General features: G+C 38.6%; 1 long non-coding RNA gene across 1 annotated transcript; it reads right to left on the reverse strand.

The window, feature by feature from the left end:
* Positions 1-1587: 1587 nt before the first annotated feature.
* LOC119703020 lies at positions 1588-22472 on the reverse strand. The gene is made up of 3 exons (XR_005257526.1): positions 22374-22472; positions 4851-4990; positions 1588-1938 (listed from the first exon to the last, which is right to left on the reverse strand). It is a non-coding gene; the product is annotated as an uncharacterized LOC119703020 (long non-coding RNA).
* Positions 22473-24874: the final 2402 nt, after the last annotated feature.

Here is a 24874-nt window from a genome sequence, read left to right on the forward strand (position 1 = left end):
TCTCTAAAAGCATTCCATTTAGTATGAAATACAAATAAATCTTACCAAAAAAATCAGCAATAAGAATGTCTTTCAAGATAAAGTAGATGGTGAAGGCTTAGGAGGACACACACACTTCAAGTCCTATTAGAAGAAAACCCATTGTTGCATTAGGAATGTGATTTATTATTTTTTTTTCTAAAATTCCAACTGTGACACTTCAGGATATTCCCCAAGTATGTGTGTAATGCTAAGATCACTTTTTAAAGCTGATGATTTCCACTCACTCTGAAAAATAATTCCACTTTTCTCTTTGTCTTTTTTTTTTTCTTTTTGTGTTACCAATAATAGCTCTCAATATAAGTTCTCCAGAATCCATCTCAAACAAGATGATTGTATCCTATGAGCCATGAAAAGTTGATATGGGAAAAAAGAGACACAAGAGAAGGTATTTTATTTTTTTATATTGGCTTGGGATTGTTTTAATAAAGAGGATCACTTATTTCCCAGTATATCAAAGATGAAAATGTGCTTACTGAAAGATGACTCTATAAGTAGAAACTTTTACTTTAGGTTTCAACAGTGCCATTTCATTTTAATATAAAAATTTGCCTTATATTAGGCTGGGAGCCAGGAATAAAAGTCTGATTTTTATCTTGCCAATGCTTTTGTCTCAGGCTGTAGATTAATAAAGATTATAGCAATGGCAGAGTTGCACAGCATCACTAACAAGAGATATCACTCAGCCATGGTTTCACTCTGGAGAATAGCAATATTGTGTGTAAAATAAGCCATTTTAATTTAAATGAAATAATTAATTTTAAGTATTTTAAATAAAAAGGTTAATTATTGAATTCCAGATCTCTCTTAAATACATAGTATGTATAATATTATACAAGTATTTATAATACTTTACCATGAAATCAAACATCAATAAGAGTGGTGAAACTGCTCTCTTGCCAGGCCTGCCTCAGTGTAATTCTGTTTTTATTTCCAAACTGCTCATTTGCAAGGCAGAGATGAAAGGAATGCAGTCATATCCAAATGTCAGCACAGCAGTATGCTGGTGACCCACCACAGGGTAGGACTAAATTTCATGCTTCCCTGAATTGCAAATAATGTACAGAGCTATCACATCACTGGTTTAATTCCTATTAAATTGGCAGGCCTTTAACCCAGATATTTGCCATTTAGCACTCAAAAAAAAAAAAAAATCCTTCATTACAGGATCTCATAAGGGATTTTTTTTTTTGCATTTCTCCCAAACAATCAAATGCAGAAAATCGTAAGTTTTAAATGGATAGTTTTATTGTACTAGTTGTATCTGAGACTTTTTCATTGCAGGACTCATGCTGCACATTTTAGGTGCATTATATACATGTAGAAATATCATTGCATCATCTGCTCTGGAGTGGGTTTAAAAAAGTTTTTCCCCTGTTTCCCTCCCGCAAAAAGCAAACAAAAAAACCACCCCAAAATTGATATTTTATGAAGAAAAACACCATCTTACTGCTCTTGCAAACTCAGTAGTCTATGTTGGTCAGACTAACACTGGGGTAAGTTTGCAAAATTTAATAATTTGTGTAAAAATGTTTAGCCTATCTTTTGTTTAAATATCCGTAATCACAGAGCTATGTCCAACACATTGCTCAAATGCATAATGTTCCAAGAGGTTGCGGAATTCTCTCCAGACCTTCCCTTCGGTTTGTCAACATCAACAAAATTTAGGTCACCCTTGAGACACCTGATGATGTTTTGCTCTTAAATATCTCAAAGGGTGGAGACTCAACCTTTTCCCTAGGTAAGCTATTCTGGTTTTTTTCATTGTTTTTACCACTGGAAAGCATTTTGTTCTTTCTTCTGAATGCCTGAATCTCCTTTGTCACCACTTACTTTTGTTCTGCCTCCCACGATTACAGAGAAGGGTCTTTTGTCTTCTTTCCAATAGCACTTTTTTACCTGTAGAAAACAAAACTGAATGGTCTGATTGTCTCCCAACAATCCACTCTTCTCACTGGAGTCAGGGGAGTCTGAAAGTGCTTTTGCTATTTACCTCAAGCTACTTTATTGTATGACCTAATTAGAACTTTGGACTTTAACAATTAAAAATGTTCATCCAAACCACTCCTATGCAGTGGCATAAACTTGCTAACAAAGACCATGAAAGTTTCAAGCATTTTTCATTCCCTGTTGCACTTACCAACAAGATGAGTCCCTCAAAGCACCCTGAAACACTGAAAGACTACAGAGATATTTTTAAAAATCCCCACAGAGCAGTCAATCCCATAGAAACCAAACTAGGGGGGAAAAAAGTTGCCAAAGCTGTGCTGGTAGTATGAAAAACCTGAGAATGGCCGTAGCATAGGTCTGTGCAAGGACCAATCTAAAGCAGCATCTTGGTTGTGTCCAGCAGCCAGTGCAGCAAAGCTGCTTAAAACTGTGCTTTAAAATGACCCATGATGAAATTTTGAAATTTAAAATGAAAAAAAAACCCAACAAAACAAAACAAAATCGAAAACAAACCAACCCCCAAAACATTTTCCTATTCTGCTTTACTTACACAGAAGAGCAAAGACCAGGAAAGGAATCCATTCTCTTCAGGTCAAAGGAAAAACAATCATGAAGAATTGAAACTCCCACAATTGCTGCTGCCCCATAGCGTTTTCTCTTTCAACATGGACAAAATTTCTCATGGGTCTGTTTGTCCCAAAATTTTGAGGCACGTGATCATTTTAATTAAGTTGTGCCTCCCTTCTGTACTCTCTGACTTCACACACATCTGCCAAGCATCAAGAAAGCTCCTACTTGCTCTGAGCACTCTTTAAATCAAAGATGAGTAGGTGAGATATTTTGATTTTTATGTTATTTTTGCTTGAAGTCAGGCTTGGAAGCAAATTCACCCTCCTAAGGATGTCTCAGAAGGACTTAGAGGAAGAAAACAAAATACCTACAGGGTTTTAGTGGCAATATCCAGGACAAACAGAGTAAAACATGTCAAAAATATATGTTAATGGAGTGGCCACTGCAGGAAGTGCCAGAAGAGTTAATACCTGTGCCACTTTCACCATTGTCACCAGTGTCATTCTGAGAGTAACCTTGGAAGTCACTGGGAGGTGCAAATTCAATTAGAGTGATATTTTACAACAAGATTACATTTTTTGTAGGCTGGAGTATTGTAAACTTTTTTATTCTACCATAAAACATTTTAAAATTAAATAATCAAGGCTCAAAACTGTAAAATACGTGCCTTCTGCATGTATTTAATTACATGTGGTGTAACAGTGATTAAAATTTAGGAGGCAGAAGGGAAAGGTGCCTGCCTGCAGCAATTACATGTGGAATGAAAGCAGTTTAATACCAGTCAAATTTCGCATCAATGACTTTGTAAAAATTCATGGAAAACTGCTGGAGCAAGTAGCTATTCCTGCTATTACAGTGCAACATTAAACAGTGGTCAAGGAAAAGAAGCTTTTGATACAAAAACAATCTGTATAATATGAGCCAACAGGGTTTCATTCAGCTGCCTGGCTTTTTTACTATACAGAATAGGGTGATAGAATGAAATCTATCAGAATTGGCTATCACTTATTAGCAGGTAAGTGTTTCAAAAATATTGAAGTAAATAGTGGACTAAGTCAAATAATACATCTTTTCTTAGTGCTTCTATTGGTTTCTCGTGCTGAATTGATGGTGGTTTTTGTTCTCTGCAGAAAGTAGATTAATGTGTTAGAGGATACAGAGGAAAACAGAATTAACTCCAAATTTGTGGGCTGAACTTTACCTGCATGAAGGACAATTGATCAAACCACATTTGCCAGGCCAAGACTGCAAGAAGACTCCTCCAACAAGCAGGAGTTCATAGCAGGAAGGACAGAAGCTGTCCAACACCAAAAAAACCACAAAGCTGGCAAAAAAGCCAGTTCAGCCTTCAGTTCTGACCTGACAAAAAAAGCTCCTGACTGCAGACTGCTATGCTGATGGGGCCAAAGTGTAAATCTGTAATGAAGGTAAGGACTGGCAGAGTGATGGTGAAGATCCTCAGATTCATGCCACCCCAATTTGATGGATTCAATATAAAATAGACACTTCCATTATTCAGCAGAGCATGAAATAAATTTAAAAAATAAAACAGAAAAAAACAAAAAACAACAAACTTTGCTGCTCCCAGAGCACAGACAATCTATCAATGTTCCTGTTTCCTGGAAGCACCAGCCTCACTTAACACAGTGTAATTGCACATCATAAAACCACAGCTGGGCCTCCAGTGGAGTAATCTGAGAACAATTTACCAGTAACATGAGAATAATTCTTCCAGCTCTGTCTTGTGTTAATGGTTGTAGGTCATGGTGGTGTGGGTGCTCAGCTATAGCCAGCATAACTCAACAAGAGCACCAGGTTGGTCAGAGATTTCCAGGAAAAAAAAAAATCAATATTTTGCACTGTTTTCCACTCTTTTCTCCCTTTTGCCTGCTTTTGCAAGTGCTTTGAAAAAAGCAAAGAGGGTCTAATTTCTGTCACGGCATTTTGATGTTTCAGCTTTCCATTTTTCTCTGTTGTACAGGACACATTTTTCAGGTGGGACTGTTCAGGTCCACATGTTACACACTTTTTCTCCCTTTTCTTGAAGCATGTGGATACAAGCTCTGCAAAGGCCAAAACTGCTCTGAAAATGATATTTTGTGGCCTCTTATGCTTTCCAAAATGGGAAAAAAAAAGGTCAAAGAGTATCTGATTTGCAGTTATCAAGATCCCAAGGTCAATTTGAACTGGAAAACTCCAAGTTTTAATCCCATGTATTCCCCAAATCACTCTTAAGTCATGAGGCAGAAAACCCTTGCTTGTAACAAGGGCAGGATTAGATTTTAACTCACCTGTCCTAGGTCCTCCTTGCCTTCTGCAGGTTAGAAGCCAGATTTTCCACAAAATGCCAGCCTAATGTTCTCTTTTACATCCAGCAATTTTTTTCAGCGCTCCTGCTGCTGTTTGGTGCAGGTAGTTTAGTATTCAACACCTGGAGCAATAAAAGAAAAAATTTCCTCAAAAAGCAAAGCTTCTGTGGTCAGGCTCTTCCTGAGCTATGTGGTCCTAAGGTCCCAAATTCTAATTTGGCTCCCCAGGGTGCCCAAATATGGCTTTACAGAAAGATACAGCAGTACCTTTCTTCAGGCTCCCTCCAAACCCCACCTTTGTTTCATCACGCAGCATGAACAGCAGTTCTCATACCTTTAGGTATGAAATTATCACCTCGAAAACATTCAGGCTTAACCTGAAAATCTGGGATGAAGTTCTATCTCCTGTTGTGTTCTCCAGAGCACATGAACATTGTCTTTCTCTGGTGTGACATGGTCACAAAATATGAATTCAGATAGTTGCTACCAAAGAATTTATTCTGCCTTCAACACACAAAACAGAGTCCCAGGAAAGAATAGCAGAGTATAAGAATGGCAGCATTTGTAGCAGATCTGGGCTGCAACAAATGTTAGGTTAACAGGTGAAAGAACTGATGGAAATGGGATATGACTACATGAGTTCCCCTATATGTTTTATTTCCCTACAGTAGAATGTGCATTCAAACTATGTTAGATACGTCCCTGAAAAGATTACACCATGGAGGAAAAAGAATTAATTTAAGAGAAATGAATCACACTGTGAGGTATGTCTTTTAAAATCTCACTCTAACAAATAAATGTGCTACAATCAGCTTTCTACTTAATTCTTAATAGACAGTGGGAATTCCATATTGGAATCAAATATTTGACTCAATTTTACTGCTGTCAGAAAACATAAAACACCTTTCCACAGGCTCTTTTGAAATAAAAATCAACAGTAAAAGGAAGTTTACTGTATTTTTCAGTGGTGTGAAGAAATAGCACCATGTTTCTTCGTGGGAATTGTGAAATGCAAATGTTCGAGCAATATTATCATACTGGTAGCTCAAGCCCTATATGCCAGATCCCCTTACTTTTTAGTATGCTTTCATTATTTTCTCTTTGTCACTGCAACCTTGTCTTCAGGAACTGAACGCAGAGAAAATACATTTCCTATTCTACCACTTGAAGACTTCTCAGTTGGCCAATTTTCACCACGACACACCATGTAGGAGTAAACAGGATGGATCAAGCATCTCTCAATCACATTTCTTCAAAGCAGAATGCTTGCACAATGAACTAAATATGGTAGAGAAATCTTTTCTTTTCTTGAGTGTTGAAGTATTGGCATTTGTCCCCTCAAAAGATACTTTTCTCATTGTCCAGTGCAGAGGAAAAGGTTCTGTTTTTTTCTCCTGCAAAGGCAACATGACTTGAAATCACAGGATGCATAAATAACATGCAAATCCTCCCTCCTATTTAAACATATGGTGCTCGTAGTTGTCCAGAAATATGGATTTTGAAAGTGGCAGAAATGCAGAACCTTGATTACAAAGCAGGAATAATGGGGATTATCCAGCATCCTGTAGCATATTATTCAGGTCTTTCTTCAAAAGCATAAAATCCTGGAAAAAGTCTCAGGAAAAGGCAGGCTTGGGAAACCTCAATAAAGCTCACCACGTAGGAGAAGTGGATCATACTGGGTAAAATGCATCTGTGGGCAAATTTGCCTTCATAATAGCAGGGAGCACTTCTGAAAGCATGATTGGGACCTGAGAGCTGCAATAAGCCTTTCACTGCTGCTGCATACAGGGACCAGTTCCACTCATCACACACAGCTTGATCACAGGAGCGTGGAGAGGAGTTTCCTTGCGGTTCATATGAATCTCCCAGCAAATCTGAAGCAGGAAAATGCTATTTTCTCTTTAATGGAAGGCAGTTCAAAGAAATGGCTCAGAAAAAAGACAAAGCAGCCCACGTGGAGAAAGGCATTTGCTGTCCTTGCCGCAGCACGAGATCACAGGCAAGCAAAACTGCAGTGACTTTCTGCACCTCTCACTGATCTCTAAAATGCACCTTGAGACATAAAAATAGATCCCAACAGAAAGGGGGGTTTGCACCTTTTTTTCCACCTTGGGAGGCACAGTTGGACTAAAGGCTCTGGAATGTACTTCGATGTGCTAATTGAATTTAAATGTACTCAGAGAAGGGAATAGGATCACACAGAAATCTGCACTTCTGAGGTTTTACGGGTGGGGTTTTTTTGTTTGTTTATCTTCCACATTCCCTTATTCAGCATGTTTTATAAGGGTTTCTATTATACATAAATTACATGTATAGTGCTATAAGTAATCTTAGTACAAAAGCTATTTGATCATTCCTTCTCTGTGCATTTGCTCACAAAATGATGGCATGGAAAAAAAATGAGGAAAAAAAAATTTCCTGGATCCACTAGAGTCCAGAAGCTAAATTTACGATGTCTTTAACAAACATAGAAATTTATGGCATGAGAAGGAGGGAAAGATATCAGAAAGAAAAAGAAATATCCTCTACATGGGAGCAGAAGTTACCAAAGCCCATAACATCCCACTGAAATACACAATGGTTACAGGGAAAATCTCCTGAGTTTGGGAAGTTTAAATCAAAGTGAGATCAGAAGTTTTATTGATTTATTAACAGCTCATAAATAACTGGCAATGTGTGACCTGGATATTCAGGGTCTACACCAGCAATAGAAGAGATTCAGCAGAACAGAGGACACTTGCAAAGTGTTAATAAGAATGTGCAGGACACTGTAAAGTGTTAATAAGAACAACTTCCTGTGCCACCTCCAAGGCACACAAACCCCAAAACCCTCCCCAGATACCTGGCCCCAAAAATGCTCCATGCTGCTTTGTGGCTCCTTCTCAAGCTGGCTCCAGATTTTTTCCAAAGTTTCTTTTTAATCCACAGTTACTGTTTATTCAAGCTGATGGTCATATTCCTCAGTTTCTCCACCAGTTTTGAGCAGCTTTTAGGAAGTTTAAGTCCCTGGGTTTATGATCACTTTTCTAAGTTTGCAGCTCATGTTATCCAGGCCATCTGATCAGGAGGAGAGGTAGTGCAGGGTGGGCAGTGCAGCTCTCCTCTCATGTGTTCCAAAGACAGGAGATGACAAATTTTTGGGAGCAGCATGTCACCCTTTAGCCCCTGGAAAATAATTTTGACATTACAGTCCAGCTCACCTCAGCAGGAGCATCTCAGCTTTCCATGTGTGTAAATCAAACTCGTGTTTGTGTCAGGTAAAATCTTTACAATTAGGCTCAAGCAACTATCTCAAAAGCCTGAGCATGTCACACTGTGTAATTTGTTCCAAAAAGCATTTTCTGTGCACCAATCCTGAGAGCTTTATATATATAACTTGACATAAAGGCAGCTACAAACATGTTCATCATTTACATTGTGGTAACAAAAATGTGAGTTAAATTGGAGCTCTGAAAAAAATAAATGAGTGCATGACACAAATTATTACTTTTACAATTGGATTTTGAATCTTCTATTATGCTTATCCCTTAAAAATAGTGCATTTTTAAAATTACTTTGGTGGGGAAGGAAATGTATGCAATTTAGTTATTAAAAGATTTTTTACACTAGTCACTTCAGATTGTAATAGTCAAAACATCTTACCTAGATGCATTCTCCCTAAGTATTGTATTTTTGTTCAAAATTTGTATTGTGCTGAGATTTATTGTGAAATCCCTCACAATATCCATTGTTTACATCTCAAAATAACAACTGTCTTTCTAATGGTTCAACGTCAAGTTCATTAAGCAAGATTGTCAATTGGGGGGGTATTTTAAGATTTAGTTGATTCTATAATTTTTATAAATTTCACACTTTGTTTTAGGAAAAATTATATAAAGCATAATAAATTTTAATGTAACTTCATGACTGATTTTAGAAACTGTGCATTAGAGATGCTGGGGGTTTTGGCCCTCATTCTCTTGAAGTTGCATGCTCAGGTACAGCCAGACATTCACCATAATTAAGGAATAAAGCAGAATAGCTGAGATTGGGCACTTTTTTCCTCACTGTCAATCAGACAACAAAACCAAGGTACTGCCTTTTCTACCCACCTGGAGTGGTTAAAGCATCATGACTTAAATATTCTCAAGAGCTACATTAATATTTACTTCTACTTCATCCTGACTCTTTTGAAGGTGTCATGGGCTCATACACTTTTACTTCAAAATCAACAGAATAAAACAGAGAAGTGATAGGTAATTAATTACTGGTGAAGCAGAGCTTCACTGTATTTATCTTTTCTCTCACTTGTTTTTATTAAATTGTTATTTTCCCCCTATAAAACAGCCAGAGAGACTTGGTCATCCCTGGAATTCAGGCTTATACATTTGGTAAAAGGAGAAAAAACTACACATAGGACCTTGCTTCTTCCCACATTAATATTTATGCATGCACTTAATTCTCCTCACCTGAGTGCAATTAAGGACTTGCATACACCTTTGCAGAACTGGGGCCAAAATAATTACAGTTTACACAAGACTGTGACAGGGAAATATTTCATTACCACAATTAATCCTTTAGAGCATTACAAAATGGCCAGTTTCTCAGAATAAAGCAGAATATTTGCTGCTAATCAAATGTAAAGTTTATGTAATGGTAATAGATGACACTTAATAGCACAGAAATATATTATATTTAACAGTTCCATAATCCATGGTAATTTTTATTTCACTAATATTTATTGCAAATGGGAGAGAAAGAATGAGAAAGCCTTCCCTTATAGTAGCAGAGACACTTGGGTTACATTTTTACATTAGGTGGCACTAATTCCCTATTAACTGGAATTAATGCAATATGCAAAAACCACTTCAATTTCATGGTGTTAATGTATAACTTTAGAGCTGTTACACTTACAAACCATATAGTACAGCACTAAATGCAGGCTTGTCTGTACCTTACAAGTTATAATAACCTTCAGATGTTCTTCAGCACCAAACAAGTCAGATCCCGTTTTGAGGTGCTGGACAATTTCAGAACCCTGGACCAGTCTCAGCTATCCAGCACGTGTTCCTGTCAGCTGCCATCATAAGGAATTGGTGTTAAATCAGATAATTACCCAGTCTTCAGGGGGATAGGCAGTAGAAAACTATTGCCAAGAGAACTCAGCATTTGCATTCAATTAGAAAGGAACTCTTTTTTTTTTTAGGTACCAAAATTTCCTATTAATTAAAAGATACAAAATTATGTGGAGAGCCAAGTGGCATGCAAAGCGCAGGTCAGATGTAAAACCTCGGCATGCTTTACTACAGGCTTCACTGGTTGAGGGTCCAGCTGCCTTTTTCAGTGCAGCACAGACCCTGCCAAGCCCAGTCACGGAGCCTGAGAAGCCACAGCTTTGGGACAAACCTGTTGATTCCAGAGAAGTTATGCTGGGATGGGAGAAAGGGGAAGCAAGAGACAATTGTTTAAAAAGATGTAGGAAGAGATGCAGACATGTAACACAACATGAGCAAAATGTAGGACAAGCTCCTGACCCTGAGTACATAAAATGTCACCTTAGTGTGGCCTGCAGCATCTCAGGCCCATCATGTTCCTGGCAAGTTCCCAGAGAAAAGCCCAGGCTGGGCACAGTGGTGAGGACTGGGCATAAAACCACTTGAGTGAAAAGGAGGATTGGGCTCCAAGCAGTGCAGCTTTGAGCACAAGCACCACTTTTTCCATGCAAAGATTTCTGTAAAACAGCTGTCATTGGAAAGGCCCCTATTCGTGTCCACTGATCCGTGCCGTTTTAAGGACCTCAGCCGTGTCACAGACTCTCTGCTCTTCCCTGTTTAAATACACACATAGAGGCAATGCTGCTCTTCCACCAGAACACAGCAGGACAGGAGATGGAGCTTTCTAATCTCATTCCAGGTCACTTGCCCGGGGTTCAGAGAAGCCAGCTGGGCCCACCTTTTCCCAATTCCGTGTCCATTATCCACCATTTCCATCTGCGGCCTCCCTGCTCACGGCTCCGGCGTGTTTTGTTCCAGTGCACGGTGTTTGCTATGGAAAACTGCCAGGTTAATTGCTCAGGAGAGCCACAAGTCCTCCTTGCCAGCACCAATAATTGACACAGCAGTGTCAATTTTCCTTTTCAAAGGAAAGCCTTTTAATGGCTTCGTGAATCAGGAGTGAGAAGTCTCCAGAAGGAGCAGCAAGTTAACAGGTGATACAGATTGGGGGAAATGGCTTTTCTGGAAGGTGGAAGTACATCTCAGAGAATGTGCAAAATTAATTAGAAGTTAGAAAAATCATGAAGGAAAGAGAATGTGGATTTTTTTTTTAATCAAGATCTGTGCAAATATAATCCTAAGAAAAATAGGGAAAAAAATCAAGGTAAATGTCTTAATTTCATTTCCACACTTAATAGCACGTGCGATTAATTTATTCTTAGATTAACTACAATTTTGCTCTGTAGTTTTACAGAGCAAAGAACATTCCTCAGCCCAGCCTAGCTCTCTGCTGGAAGTAGTAGTTGGACCACAGGGATATGTTCCATAGAATTCTTGTTTTCTCTTAATATTTTAATAATTTTCTTTTCAATTGCCTATGTGATTTCAAGGAGTATTTAATTTTCTGATGAGTAGACAGATCTTTTATAGTAGATTAGAAACTCTGTAGGTGACAACTACATTTACAGTGTTAGATTTGGCTTAGATCTACAGTGATTTCCATCTTAAACTTCATGACCAGAGAGAAAATTACCTAGCATTATTTTAATCAACTTATACAAAACAAGTATGTTCAACTGTTTTCCAATAGTTTTCTGAGTGCTTTCTGAGAATTTTCTGGTAAAATTAATTGTAAGATATTATGTGATCACGACAGTATTAGCAGGATCCCCTCCCAAAGACAAACTCCTACAGATTTAAACAAGGTTACCCTACAAAATTAAGGGAGTGCAATGCAGAGTGAGGAATAAAACCAAAATTATTTTTGAAGTGCTTGGAGACTGAAAATATTTAATGATAGATAAAATATGATATAACCAGTTCTACCTGAAGATTGATATTGATTTTTGCCTTTATAGGCTTTGTCAATCTAAACCTTGCACTCTTTAAGTGAAACTCACTTGTGTTGGGATCTAGTGGGAGCAGGACCCCCAAACCAAAGTACTTTCCTTCTAGTTTTGTGCTTTACTACCATTTAAAAGTTAATTTAATGTCAATACTGAAATGCTAGAACAATAGAGGGTTTTTTTATTTTCACAGTTGGTATTTTTAAGTGAGCTGTTTACTGTCATGGAAGTGATTTCATGTGGCTGGCCTAAGGAAAGGAAAATTTGGGGCAGGTTGGAAGGGGCTGTGACAAGATATTCTATTCATAGATCTTTGCAAATTAAGGTTAAACCTGAGCCAAAAGCCTAGATCTGAAATTTAGGTTCTCTTTAAATTCCAGAGCCTTGAAGAATAGCTTAAAAATTCCTATATAAATAATCTTAAACTCTCCTTAGGGTGTTATAGCACTCTGCTGATCCATCCAGGTGAGATCTTACCTAGAATGTGAGAAAGGTAGCTGAATTCAGCTGAACTCTGAGGTGCCTGTGGCTGCTGAGCCAAGCAAGAATTTCAGCAGTAGAACATTCCCAGCCCCACAGCTGTGGGAACACCACTTTGGAAACTGCAGGGTGCACTTTCTGCAGCTTTTGTGGTGTTTAATTTGCAATAAAAAGAAAGAGGAACAGGGATTCAGCACAGCTTTTCTGCAGCCGCGATATTAACAAATGTTTAGAATAAAGTCTACAGTGTTAAAAAGTAGAAAACGTTTCAGAATCAATGAGAAAGCAACAATGTCCCTTTCAATTTTCTTGCTCTTCATTTTTGCTGGAAAGCAGAAAAGTAGATTATTGTAATGATTAAGACACTGGCCCTTGACTCACACTCAATTCCCTGCTCCTGCATGCTTTTCTCACCATTTCAGCAGCAGAAAGGGCACAGAAGTGGATGATAATGTACTGGCAGAGTGACATTAAGGAAAATTAGATTTTTGTATAGTGGGAAAAGCGAGTATGAGCAGCACTTGTAGTGACTGGCCATTTTGCACTCACAGCTGGGGTGATACCTGGTGATCTTTCAGAGTGGAACAAAGCCCTGTATAGAGAAATATTCAACATTTCTGCATCCACACTTCATGATTCCTGTCCTCAGGAATGAGGATCACGGAATAACTCCTACATTATGCACTTATGCCCTAAAACACAAATTCTTAGGTTGCCCTGTCCTAATACCCACACTGCTGAGCCTTCAGGGTGCCTGGAGGGGCTGTCCTCAGCAGGTGGGGATTGGCTGTGATCCAAAGCCTTTTCCTACTTAACTCTGCAAGGAGAAGGGAGGATGGGACAGAGGAAGACCCAGCATTGCACACACAAAACACAATATTGCACTTGAATCACTGCCGCTGACCTAAAAACATAGACCCTCAACGACTCAAACCGGACCCAAATTTTGTGTTGTAACTGTGCTGAAGACAAGCTGGAATTTGGATGCCATTCCAGATATGAAAATTCATTTTGTTGGAGAAGTTCCAATACATTATTATTTTTATTACGAGAATACTTAGTTTTATATTGCTCTAGAAGGCAGGAATTTTCAGCCATTTTCAGATCCCAAGGCAAACACAGTGTTTGCTTCTCTTCTGTTATCTGATCTCTTTCCCTCCCCTTCCATGTATCATCTCTCTTTTCCTACCTCTGGCCTCTCTCATCCTTACACTGACCAAGTGATGGAAGTTAATGAGATAAGGGAAGGTCTCTGCCCTCCCTCAATGTTGTCAGGCCACTGCAGACCTGCCCCAGTGCCCTCCTGTGCTGGCAGCTCTGATGCTCGGTCAGGGGGGTGCTGTGCTAAAAAGCTCTGTACTGCTGCATTAAAATTCAGTGTCCAGCTCACCTTTGGATTCCCAGCAGTGCTGATCTCACAGCAGCACCTGAATCAGCCTCATGAGCCAAACCTCATCAAATCCAGGAGCCCCCTCAGTGCCCACAGGGCAAAAAGCACAGAACCAACACAGTGCCTCGGTGTTGTGTTAAAATCCGTGTGGGCAGAGCAATTCATCCCTCATCTTCTCCTGCAGGGGGCTTCTCCTGTAGGGAACAGCAGATCTGAATATTGATGAAGTGTTTGTGTTTGGAGAGGAACACCATTGAGGAGTGCAGTTTCACCTTATTGCTGCTACAGCAAATGAAGGAACCCCTGCCTTTCCTGCAGGTTAGCAGTGCCAAATCAATATTCCCCTGGCACAGATCTCACTGATAGGCTTAGTAACAACCTTTTTTGTTATTATTTCTTCCTTTTAATCTCTCTGAGGGATGGGAATTACATGTGTGCAACAATCTGGACAGTATCAGCCTCGAATCAAAAATTTCTGCTCTCTGTGCTTATTTACTGCACGGAGTTTTACTTGGTATTTATGTCCATGTTTCAGGATAGCTCTGGTGAACTAAGTTACAGGTTAAATTTATTTTTGGAGTAATAGCAAAAAAAATGGCTAAGAGCTACAAGAATAGTTAAGAGCTGTGGCAGCTAAGAGACAGTGCTGAGCCCCAGAAAAAAACAAAATACTTGGGGCCTGCACCTTTTTTATCACAGTGCCCTGCCCTTACTGATTTAGGTGGGGACATGAAGGATTTTCTCCAGGTCTCTGGATCTCATATGCTGAGGGCAATGGACCCAGAAAAGGTGCAGTACTTATGCATTTTCAAGTGGATAAAAATTCAGGTATATTTACTTTAAAGTATGGAGAAGGATGATATATTTTGAATTGCTGTTATATCACCAAGAAAACAGATAGATTCATCATTTCCTAGAGTGTCTGCAAGGGCTATACAAATGTTGGGAGAGGCAACATTTTTCTGGTTCAAATACAGATATATCTGAGGTGGATTCATGTATGAGAGCAATTACATACTGCACACCATTTCAGAAAAACGTGTTTTAACAGAAAAAAAAAAAGAAAGAAAAAAGCTGTAAAGTAATTGAAACTACAAAGGTAATGCTGGCAGGGAAAAATTAATTACTCAGTTTAGAACCTGAGCAGGGCAGCTCTGATTAATAGGACTCTCTGGTGAAACCTGCTGTGGGAAAGTTAATCAGTGTTAGGGGCAGGATCTGGGTGTGTCACACTGTGGCAGCCCAGAATATCCAAACTGAATTTCAGGGATAAGTTGCAACACTGATTTAGGCTATGAAGGTGGAGGGAATGACACCACCAATTAGTGATCCATAAATTCCATTCCCTACAGATGTGATGGGTGTCCCTCATCAGTTCTGCTAATGAGGTAAAGGCTGACTTGGCTTGGAAATCATGAAGAGATCATAACTCAAGGAGATGTGACAGTAGGTTGTCATTTTATGTATTTTTCATATGCTTTTGTCTCCTTCTTCAGCCTGTGCTCATCACTGCCAATACAACTACACCAGTTGCTGAAAGAACGAGTGTCTCTTTATAAGGTTGGCTAAATTTCCCTTACACTTCTGTGTTGACTCTGGAACTTTGGATATTTGTTGCATTTTAATTAGGGACATAATCTTTAAACCACATCTCAGACAAACAGTCTTGAAATACTATCCCAAAAATGCAACTTTCCTTAAAGAAACTGATAAGAGTCTACGTGTGTTTGTATGTTTGTGTGCTCCTTTCTGCTTTCTGCTGAAAGAGTAGAAACCTACTTCCTACTCCATCAAAATTGGTAATGCCACTGAATGATTTTCTGTTTTGATGGGATTTGGCCCCTCCAAACAAGCAGGTGAAAAAAGTCAGTTCCAATGCAGTGGCTACTCGTTGCCTCTTTCTGATTAGGATGGTGCTCTGATGGGATGCTGTGCTCTCTTGTCTGAGAGGAAGAGACTTGCAGGAAGAGCAGGGATAAACCGTCTTTTTCCTTCAGGGCATGAGCACTTACACCAGACCCAGGGCCAGGTAATTGCTGCCACAGCTCCTGTGACCAAGGGTCTGGAGAAGGATCTGCTTTGAAAGAAAAGAAATCTCTTCATGGCTGGATCTGAAATGGAAGGGCTGTGTCCTCCTACTGCAACAATCTTGTGCAGCAAGTGTGCCCCAAAAAACTAACCACAAATCCCAAAACATTCATTCAAAACCTCAGTTCATTTTCCATGAAGGCCATGGGAATGTACCCAGTGATGTCATCACAAAAATTTAATAAAATATGAATGTAAATTGAAATTCTGGTAAGGAGGGCAAGGCAGGATGAAACACAAGGATATGAAGGGGTTGCTATGGGCGCCCAGGCTACAGAGAATGTTGGTTTTAAAATATTACCTATCCCACAGAAAATACAGCAAGATGACAGCCATAAGAACTTTTCAGGGGAAGGTCTTTCCCAGGCCCAAATTTTAACTTTTTTCTGGCTTAATTTCATGTCAGAGAAAGTATAGGTGGAATTCCTTAGGAAATACAGGAACATCAGCTCTTTGGCTGAGATATTTATAGAAAACAGACCAAAGCAGTGGGAAGAGCTACATGAGATGGAAAATGGGAGGGAAAAAACAGCAATAAAATAGGCTTTGTGACCATCAAGATGAATAACTCACCTCTCCACCCACAAGTGAGGGGCAATGACTTCAGGGCCATCCATGCCAAGGGGAACAATTAATTCCCATGAGTAAAAACATTAATGAAGACATAAAAATAAAATAAAAAGTATAGCCCTGTCAAATTTTGTATTAAAACATAAGTGCCATGTGCTCCACCAAGCTTGGAGCTTAAGCTAGTAGTCTTTTATCCAGTCTACCTTAATAATGTCAATATAATGGGAAATACTATTTTTTCCTTCCCTGTGTTGTAGTTCACATACATCTACAATCCTGTGGTAAATTATAACTGGAGGAAATGGAGTAAGAAATCACCTCTCAGTCTCTCTGACATTATAAAGTACATTCAGCAGGGAGACTAACACACACAAAAAAATCCTATGCCCAAAAAACACCTAAAAGCTATCCACATTTTTTAATAAAAAATATTTTGTTAGAAGAAAAATATAGCAAGATAGTGTAAGCGAAGCAAGATAGTGTAAGCTAAGAAAATAATTAATTAATTGCCTATTCTGTTATAAAGGCTTGGTGAAAACAACAACAAAAAAATCTAAGTTTAGTATATGAGGGTTTTTTAGTTTTTAGGCAACATTTATTTCATCCTCCTCCCCAGACTTTTGATATTGCTGTTTTTCTGCACAAACACTTTGCAGCCTTCCCTTGGGGATGCTTTGCTGGTACTCCCAGATTTGAGAGGAAAGCAAAGACAGTTAAAAAAAAAAAAGAATAATATTAAAAAAAGACATAAGGACAGTGATACCAGTCAAGAGAGGGTCAGGAGAGGGGTAAGAGGAATGGTACAGATGTACATTAATCCTATGTTTTAATCTTTGTACTGTGAACATGTCAGTGAGGCACATCTGCATACAAAGAAGGTTTCACCTGCAAAATCACTTTAATTTTAGCTTTTAACTGGCAGCCTGTGTAACAGCCTTGGGACCAATACCAACCTCATTTGCCAATGACCTTTTATCCTTACACAGAGCAGAAAGAGCTGCTTAACCAGCAGCTGTTGAGATGCAGCTTCACCAAATGCACACAGAAATTTGCCTTGCCCAGTTTGTCTGTGAGTGTGAAAGAATTCCCCACCTTGAGCACTCCAGAAGGGATACACTGGGTTTTACATCAGTGGCCTGGAAAATATTTGGTGTGAGAGCAGTGTCCGCCTTTCCCCTCTCTTTGCAACTGGAGCCTTGTCTCTTTACACATCTTTTCATGACAACATTCTCCTGGTGCAGCTCCCTGGAAATCACAGATTTCCTCTTTCATTTCCTGAATGAAAGTATAGGAGTGAGTAGCATGTGTGTCCTTTCCCCTCATGGGTGTAATCCAAGGGTGTGGCCCGGAGAATGCTCCCATGTAAAATATCAAATTTCAATGGACCTTCTTGTTTCTTGAAGGAAACTCTCTCTCCACCAAGCTCTTGTTTCTCCCCTACCTCTCTCTTTGAAAAGCTGTCCTGCCAAATCCCTTCCCTGGGATGATATCTCTTACATAATTACAGCTGACACCACTGGGAGTTTAAAAAACAAATATAAATATAAGAATCACAGAGGAACCTGACACTTTAATGGATATTAAAATTATTAAAAATAGTAGTGGCAGACTAGGTAAATTCCCTGTTAGTCAGTGGGCATGCACTGGCAAATGTTGAAGTCAGTGGGAATTTTGCATGCCTTAACATTTCCCCAAGAAGTTATGATTTCTTTACTTCTAAAGGAAATGTCATATTTTTGCCATTTAATAAAAATGTTTTGTTGGAAAAGCAATTTTAGTTGGTACCATATTGAACTGTAATTAAAGATTTACAATCCTATTAAAAGGTAATGCTGTAGTTAATCCTTAATAATAACACATTTCATAAAAGTTCAGTATTTCACACAAAGCTGAGTAGTTGATGCCTCCTGCAAAATATTTGCTGGATTTTCCAAGAGTCAGCAGAGTGCACTGCTACAGCTCTCCTTCAAATAATCTATACAATGTATACCACTGTCGAAGTGGTCCAGAAAACTCTAAATATTCCTGTTTTTTTATGACCTATACATTTATGTCAATGCCTATTTTTCCATCTTGATTTTGAAGGATTAGCACACAGATAACTCCACTTCATTTCATACAGCTTTTTTGAGGTGAGAGGATTATCAGATTACCACACAGTGACTCATTTAATTGTGGAATGAATGGAATTATAGCATTCAAAATAAAAAAGGAGATTAAATCAATTCTAATATGATGCATGAACTAGGAAAAAAAACCAAAACAAACCAATAGTATCCTGTAAAACTAGTACAGTTGTAACTTTAGTAAATTTAAATGAGGGAATTAAATGTATCACAAGCCTTAGACTGAACAACGATAAGTGTTTGCTTGCCTTTCTGTTATCAAATTTCACATACCATTGAATTTGTTAGAAATTCCATTATGCAAGACGAATTATGGATGTGACTGAAATTTGCTAAATTATCTATTTACACACATTTTTAGGAAAAAAACCAAAACAACTCTGTGGGCCATATATGAATCCAAAACAACAATTTCATTTTTTTTTTGCTATGCAAAGCTCCTTTTTAGCTTCAGACAATGTAATGTTGGTTCAATTCTGCTTTAAAAACTTTTCTTGAAATTCAGCCTAAACCTCAAGCAATGTGGAAGCTAAAAACATTCCACGTAAGTGTTATATGCAAATATTGCAGACTATTTTTAATAAAAATATATATGGTTATGCAAAGTTGTTTTGACCATTATTATACAAGCAACAAGCCCTTAGAGTGCAGAAGAGGAAGGAGCTGTTGCATTTTGTTCAGCTCCAGAAAAGGTGGTGACCAAAGGCAATGCTAAATTGTGGTAGAAACAAAATTCTTGAGCTTACTTTTGTGTAACATCTTTCTTAACCTTTTCCTGTGCTTCATGACACCTCATGCACATCAAAGAATTCTTAAACCACCTCTCTCTCTTTGCATGTTTGTTGCAAATGCAGTGGTCAGTGTGACTTTTCTGTCTGCAGCTGGGTTTAGGAAGCTGAGGGGGTTTCTTGCTTGTCTACCCCAAATGTAGCCAAGGCAGCCACACAACCACGAGGAGCCTTTAGTTAATTTGGTTTTTCTCCCTAAAAGAAGCTCCCATTTTCTTCATCCATCCCTTGAGTACTTTCTGCTCCCTGTTTTAGTGTGAGAAAACAGCTGGTCCACTCTGGGAAGCCATGCAGGAAGGGATATGAGATTTTCCAGGATTACCTATAGGGAATTTTGGACTGTGCCCTTGGTGTCCATCCTATTTCATCCACACAGGTACTGCAGAATGTGCTACTTGCTTCATTTCCCTGCTGAGCCTCAGTCCAGCCATTTTTGCCCTGAGGTAAGAGAGAGGAGAGATTGCTCCCTGGCTGTGTTTCATCTCACACAGTGGGACACAGGAGCTGAGAGTCACTTAAAAACAAATGGATGGTCCTGTAGGGGCCATACAAATAAGGTGTCTGCCTAGGAACTTGAATAGTTGGGGTTTTTTTCCAGCTTATACTCATTATTTGCTGTCTCTTCTGAGCAAAAGTGATGCTAAAGTGGTATCTTAACAGAGGTGGGGAATGCTGACAGCCCCAGCATGGTGTTTCCTTCATCCTCTGGCCTGTGATTTCCAGAGAGGTGAAATGCTGCTCTGGAGCAAGAGGAGAAGCAGCAGGTTTGTTTTTTTTGTGAGAGAGACTCTGCTCTGTCCCCACTGTACCCAGCTGAGGCACTCCTGTCCTAGCATTGCCCTCTGAAGGCACTTCAGACATAGATGGCACCTGCAGTGAAAACAGGCTTAGTGCAGGTGAGTCCATGCCTAATTCAGTGTCAAAATAAGTATATTTTATAAGGAAAAATTTGCAAATACTTCAGTCTCTCTGTTTTTCTCAGAAGCTGGGTTTGTTTCCTTCTCTGCAATAATTTTTCAGCCATTTTAAGTTTGTTTCCTCCTGAGCTGTGGAAAGCAATGTTTTCTTCTGAGGTGTTCAAGCATTGCTTGATGATACTCCTAAGAAGGATTTGGAAAGGCAAACCAGATCTAATTAGCATAATTAGCATTTTAAGATAATTGGTCCAGAGCAAAGGCCTCCATGAAATTTGTCAGTTTAGAGATTACTTCACCTTCTCCAGCTCCTTAAAAATAGCCCTCCCTAAAAATTGCTGCCCCAGTTGTGTCAAAATTGTTTCAGAATTCAGGGGGATAAAACAGTATCTAAAATATGACATCTCCTGACTTATGACACCGAACATAAGATTGGTATTTACACCTTATCTTGCAGTAAATAGGAACCTTCTCATAAAACCTTGACTCCATCTCAAGCCATCTCTGAAATAAAGGCCTGAAATATATCTTCAGAGGGAAATTAAAAAAAAATCCACTTTTTCAAGTTTTTTTTTTCATTTTGGGTAATTCTTTGTCTTCATTTCCACAGTGCTCAAATGCGCACCTAATTCACCTGTGAAATGTTAAAATCTTAGTCCATGGGTACTAGGCTATTGTCTGAAATTCCATCACAGCTTTTGATACACTATTGCAAGCTAATTGTTTTTCACGTGAAAGAATAATTCCATTTGACAAATTTAAATTATTGCTTTCAATTTAATTATGTATGCTTATCTACTATTATTATAAAAAAAAGTAAAATTACATTTCCTGTAAGTTCCTTTTTTTCCCCTTCTTTTCTTGGTGGGTCGATTATATGTCCTTTTATTGTTTTTCATGAAAAATTAATATCAGCATGAGCAGACATGACCAGAACTGCACTCTGCATCATAGTGCCATTAGAATATAATATAGATAGATGTAGATATTTTATATAGTGATTATTAAATAATCCTGTTTTGTGGACATTTTGGAAATCCTTCTCTTTTATGCAATTTTCAAACGTTGCCAACACATCACGCCATTTTCCACAGCCATTAAATATTATGACAACACTGGGAGTAACTTTCTGAATAGCAAATATTTGCAATAATGAAATGTTGGCAATTGATTCCCATTTAGATAGCTTTTAATTAATTTTTTTAATGCCAAAATCTCTTTAAGCTTGAGATGAAAAGAATGTTTCAAATTCCAATCTGTTAATCATCTTGCTTTTACAATGCAGAAACCATCAGACCACTCCCCTTGATACTAAATACATTTAATTTAGCTGTGGACATATTTTTATTTCAGTGTATCTGTAGCAAACGCAAAAGAAAAAAATATCCATAGTTGAAATATTAGTTTCTTAAGCTCACAAAATAAAGTGACTTTATAAATCACTCAGAACTACTGAACAAGTAATGTTGGAAATGCCCTCTTAAAATTTATCAGTCCATGCTCCCTAATAAATCAGAGATTACCTACTTTAATAGAAACTTCAGGTTTGCTTGTTCTGGTTGAGGTTAGGAAACTGCTGACCCCAGTTTCTCATTAGCAGCTAGTTCAGAGTTCAGGTAAAAGAATCAGCCAAAAGTTGAAATATTCACTTCAGAACATGGAGTAATTATTTTTCTGAAAATATCATTTACTTGGAGGAGTTTCATTTTCTGCTTTTCTGGGGTTTTTTTCCTGCATTTTTTTAACTCTTCCTCTCTCTAATCTGAGCTAGCAACTAAAACCCTTTGAAGTAAAATAAAAACAGGAAAGAAATATGGCATTTCAACAGAGATTGAACAGGAAACATTTTTGATGACTACACTTGAAGGAAAATTCCTTACACCTTAGTTATATTAACAATATTAGTAAAATCTCACTAAGGATAAAAAATAAAGCAAATCAATGACCTATTTAATTACAGGATTATCAATAGATGGTATTAGCTTGTGATCCCAGATCTCTCCCAGGTTGACTGTTAGGTGAATAACTCAATTTCCTAGGACACACAGACACATCCACACCTCTGTACCTGCAACTGAGCACCATGGATTGGATTTGAACCAATTACCTTAAAAACAAATGATCAATCCTCGATTCCATCAGTAATTATAATCTTGGTTAAATATTTTGAAGTTTTGACAAATTTCCTCCTTGAATTCTTTCCGATTCTGGCCTCTTCTTTCCATTAGCACCTCGAGAACTGTTGTAGATGGAAAAAAAAAGAAAAAGATAATTTTTCATAGGCAGGGTTCATGTAAATAAAACTCACTGAAGTCTTTTAAATCCTTTCTGAAACAGGTGAGTAATTTATTAACACACAGCACTGGGAACCTGTGTCCAGAACTAAAAGGCATGGCTGTCTAGGTGTGCATGTAATAGGAAAGAATCCTTATCTTCTAAATGTTGCCAATCATTTTTTTAAAAACAACTCTGAATGGCAGATGGTAGAAAAATATTTAATTTTTAGCAAAAAGCATTTTCCTTGCATGGTCATCACACAACATCACAATCTCCAGTTATAAGTACATGGATTCCATTTGAATAAAGCATTTTTTTAATTTCAATGGAAAATATTGAAATATATTAATCAAAGAACATGGAAGGGTTTATTCTTTTATTTGTTTTTAATTTGCAAATCAGAGTGAGGTCTAAGGGAATTGTGGTTTTGTACACTGCACACATTAAAAAGCCTCATGGACTCAGTGAGAGACATCTCTCAAAGGATAAAGATTCTCAATTTTTGGGGCAGCTTAGAAAAATCTTATTATCAATCATTTTTAGGAAAAAGAAGACAAGAATAAATCTGCAGCAACTTCTATCTAAAATGAATAATCACTTTACAGCTTGTCCTGAAACAAAATATTTTCAAGTTGATTCAGACTGACATGTTCTCATGTTTAATGTCCCTCCTCATCCTATTGATAAGGTGACAATATCCCTGACTGCTCACATCCATCACAGTTGAGGATGTGCTGAGCAGCTGTGGCTCTGTTTGGAATCAGCACTGAGAGGCAAAGCCAGTGTGAAATGTCTCTTTTGTCACCAAGCTGGGGGCTGGAGGTTTCCTATCTTCTTGCTCTTCTTGCAGGTCAATGCCCTTAAAACACCCAATGCTCCACCCCAAAAATCCTGAAGCAGAGCAGTGACCCTCCTGCTGTTTCCCTCCTCTGTAAACAGTGGCTCAGCTGCACTTAGAGCTTCCAGCAGCACTTCCTCTGTTGGAAGGAATAAGGTGAATGTGTCTTTACAAACAGACCATGAGGATCTGCTTGCAGACAGGGCCAGGGACTTACAGATAGGGAAGTAACAGCAGAAACCATCAGTTCTAGAAAATGTTACTGGTTGACATGGACAGGTGCTCAGACAAGGCCATTTTAAATTCCTGAACTTGGAGAAAAACAACAAAGGCTTCATAGAATTATGAATAGTGTTTTGTTATAAAAGAGAAGGGAAAAAAAGGAGTGCATATTAGAGAGGGGCATAGAGTAGGAAATTTGGGAAGTCTGTACCTTCTGAGTACCTCAGCCAGTGAGGGAAGGAAGAGGGTGATGCAGCTGGGAAATTAGGATAAAAAGGGGGCTGCATCCCCCAGCAATTTGAGAGATCCCATGGCTTCTCCCTTTATTTGAATAAAGTTCCAGGACTCCTCTGTCTCCTTTTTGGACACAAACCTCTGGGGCTGTGAATTTCTCCACACACTGCTACAAAAGGGATATTGAATGCCCAGCTTCACACACCACAGAGATCCCTGATTTGCAGGAATGACAGGCAGAGCTTGCCTGTGATCTGACACCTGCCTGATGCTCATTCCCTGGCACAGCAGCCTCAGAAAAACCCCAGGAAGGGAGACACGGTTCTGAAATCCATTTGCTGTGTCTGAGCAGATCTTTCTGCTTTCTCCCAGACGCTCGTTCCCAGCAGAGCAGCCCTCCTGGATGAACAGCACAAGAAGAGTGATTGGTGGATCTGGATCTGGTTCTGCAAAAGGCCCTTTCAAAAAATTTAGAACATATAAGGTTTTATTTAAACACATTTGAGGCCTCTATCTCCCCCCTTTCATCCCTTCTGACACCTCCATACAGCTCCACCAGATAAAAGTGGCAGGACAATCCTTGTGCTGTCAGCCCAGGCCTGATACCCCCTGAGATGGATGCATTCCCACTTGGAATCCTCCAGCATTGCTCAGAAATATTGTCGCTGGGAAAAGACAAGAGACATGGCAGCATTCCTCTGTTTCCAAATTACAGGGTAAATTAAAAAGATGATTATTAATATTTAATTGAGAGTAACTGGGCACCCAAAAGAGATAAAAGAGAATGAAATAGGATGCAAGGTAGAATTAATGATGTACTGGAAATAAGGAGTGAAATGAATTGCCTATAAGGAGATAGAAGCCTGAAAATAAGGTCTATAATTCTTGTTCAATAACATTAATGAAAATTATTAACGTTGATGAAAACGGCCATCATGTCAAGCAGTTACTCCTGGATAATTATTTTTTTCTTCAGCCACCCTCTTTCCCATTTTATCTTTAAGCTTTCAAGCCTCCTGGCAGGACTGAGCCACACA

Source organism: Motacilla alba, chromosome 1 (assembly GCF_015832195.1).
Source record: "Motacilla alba alba isolate MOTALB_02 chromosome 1, Motacilla_alba_V1.0_pri, whole genome shotgun sequence".
NCBI classification, from domain to species: domain Eukaryota; kingdom Metazoa; phylum Chordata; class Aves; order Passeriformes; family Motacillidae; genus Motacilla; species Motacilla alba.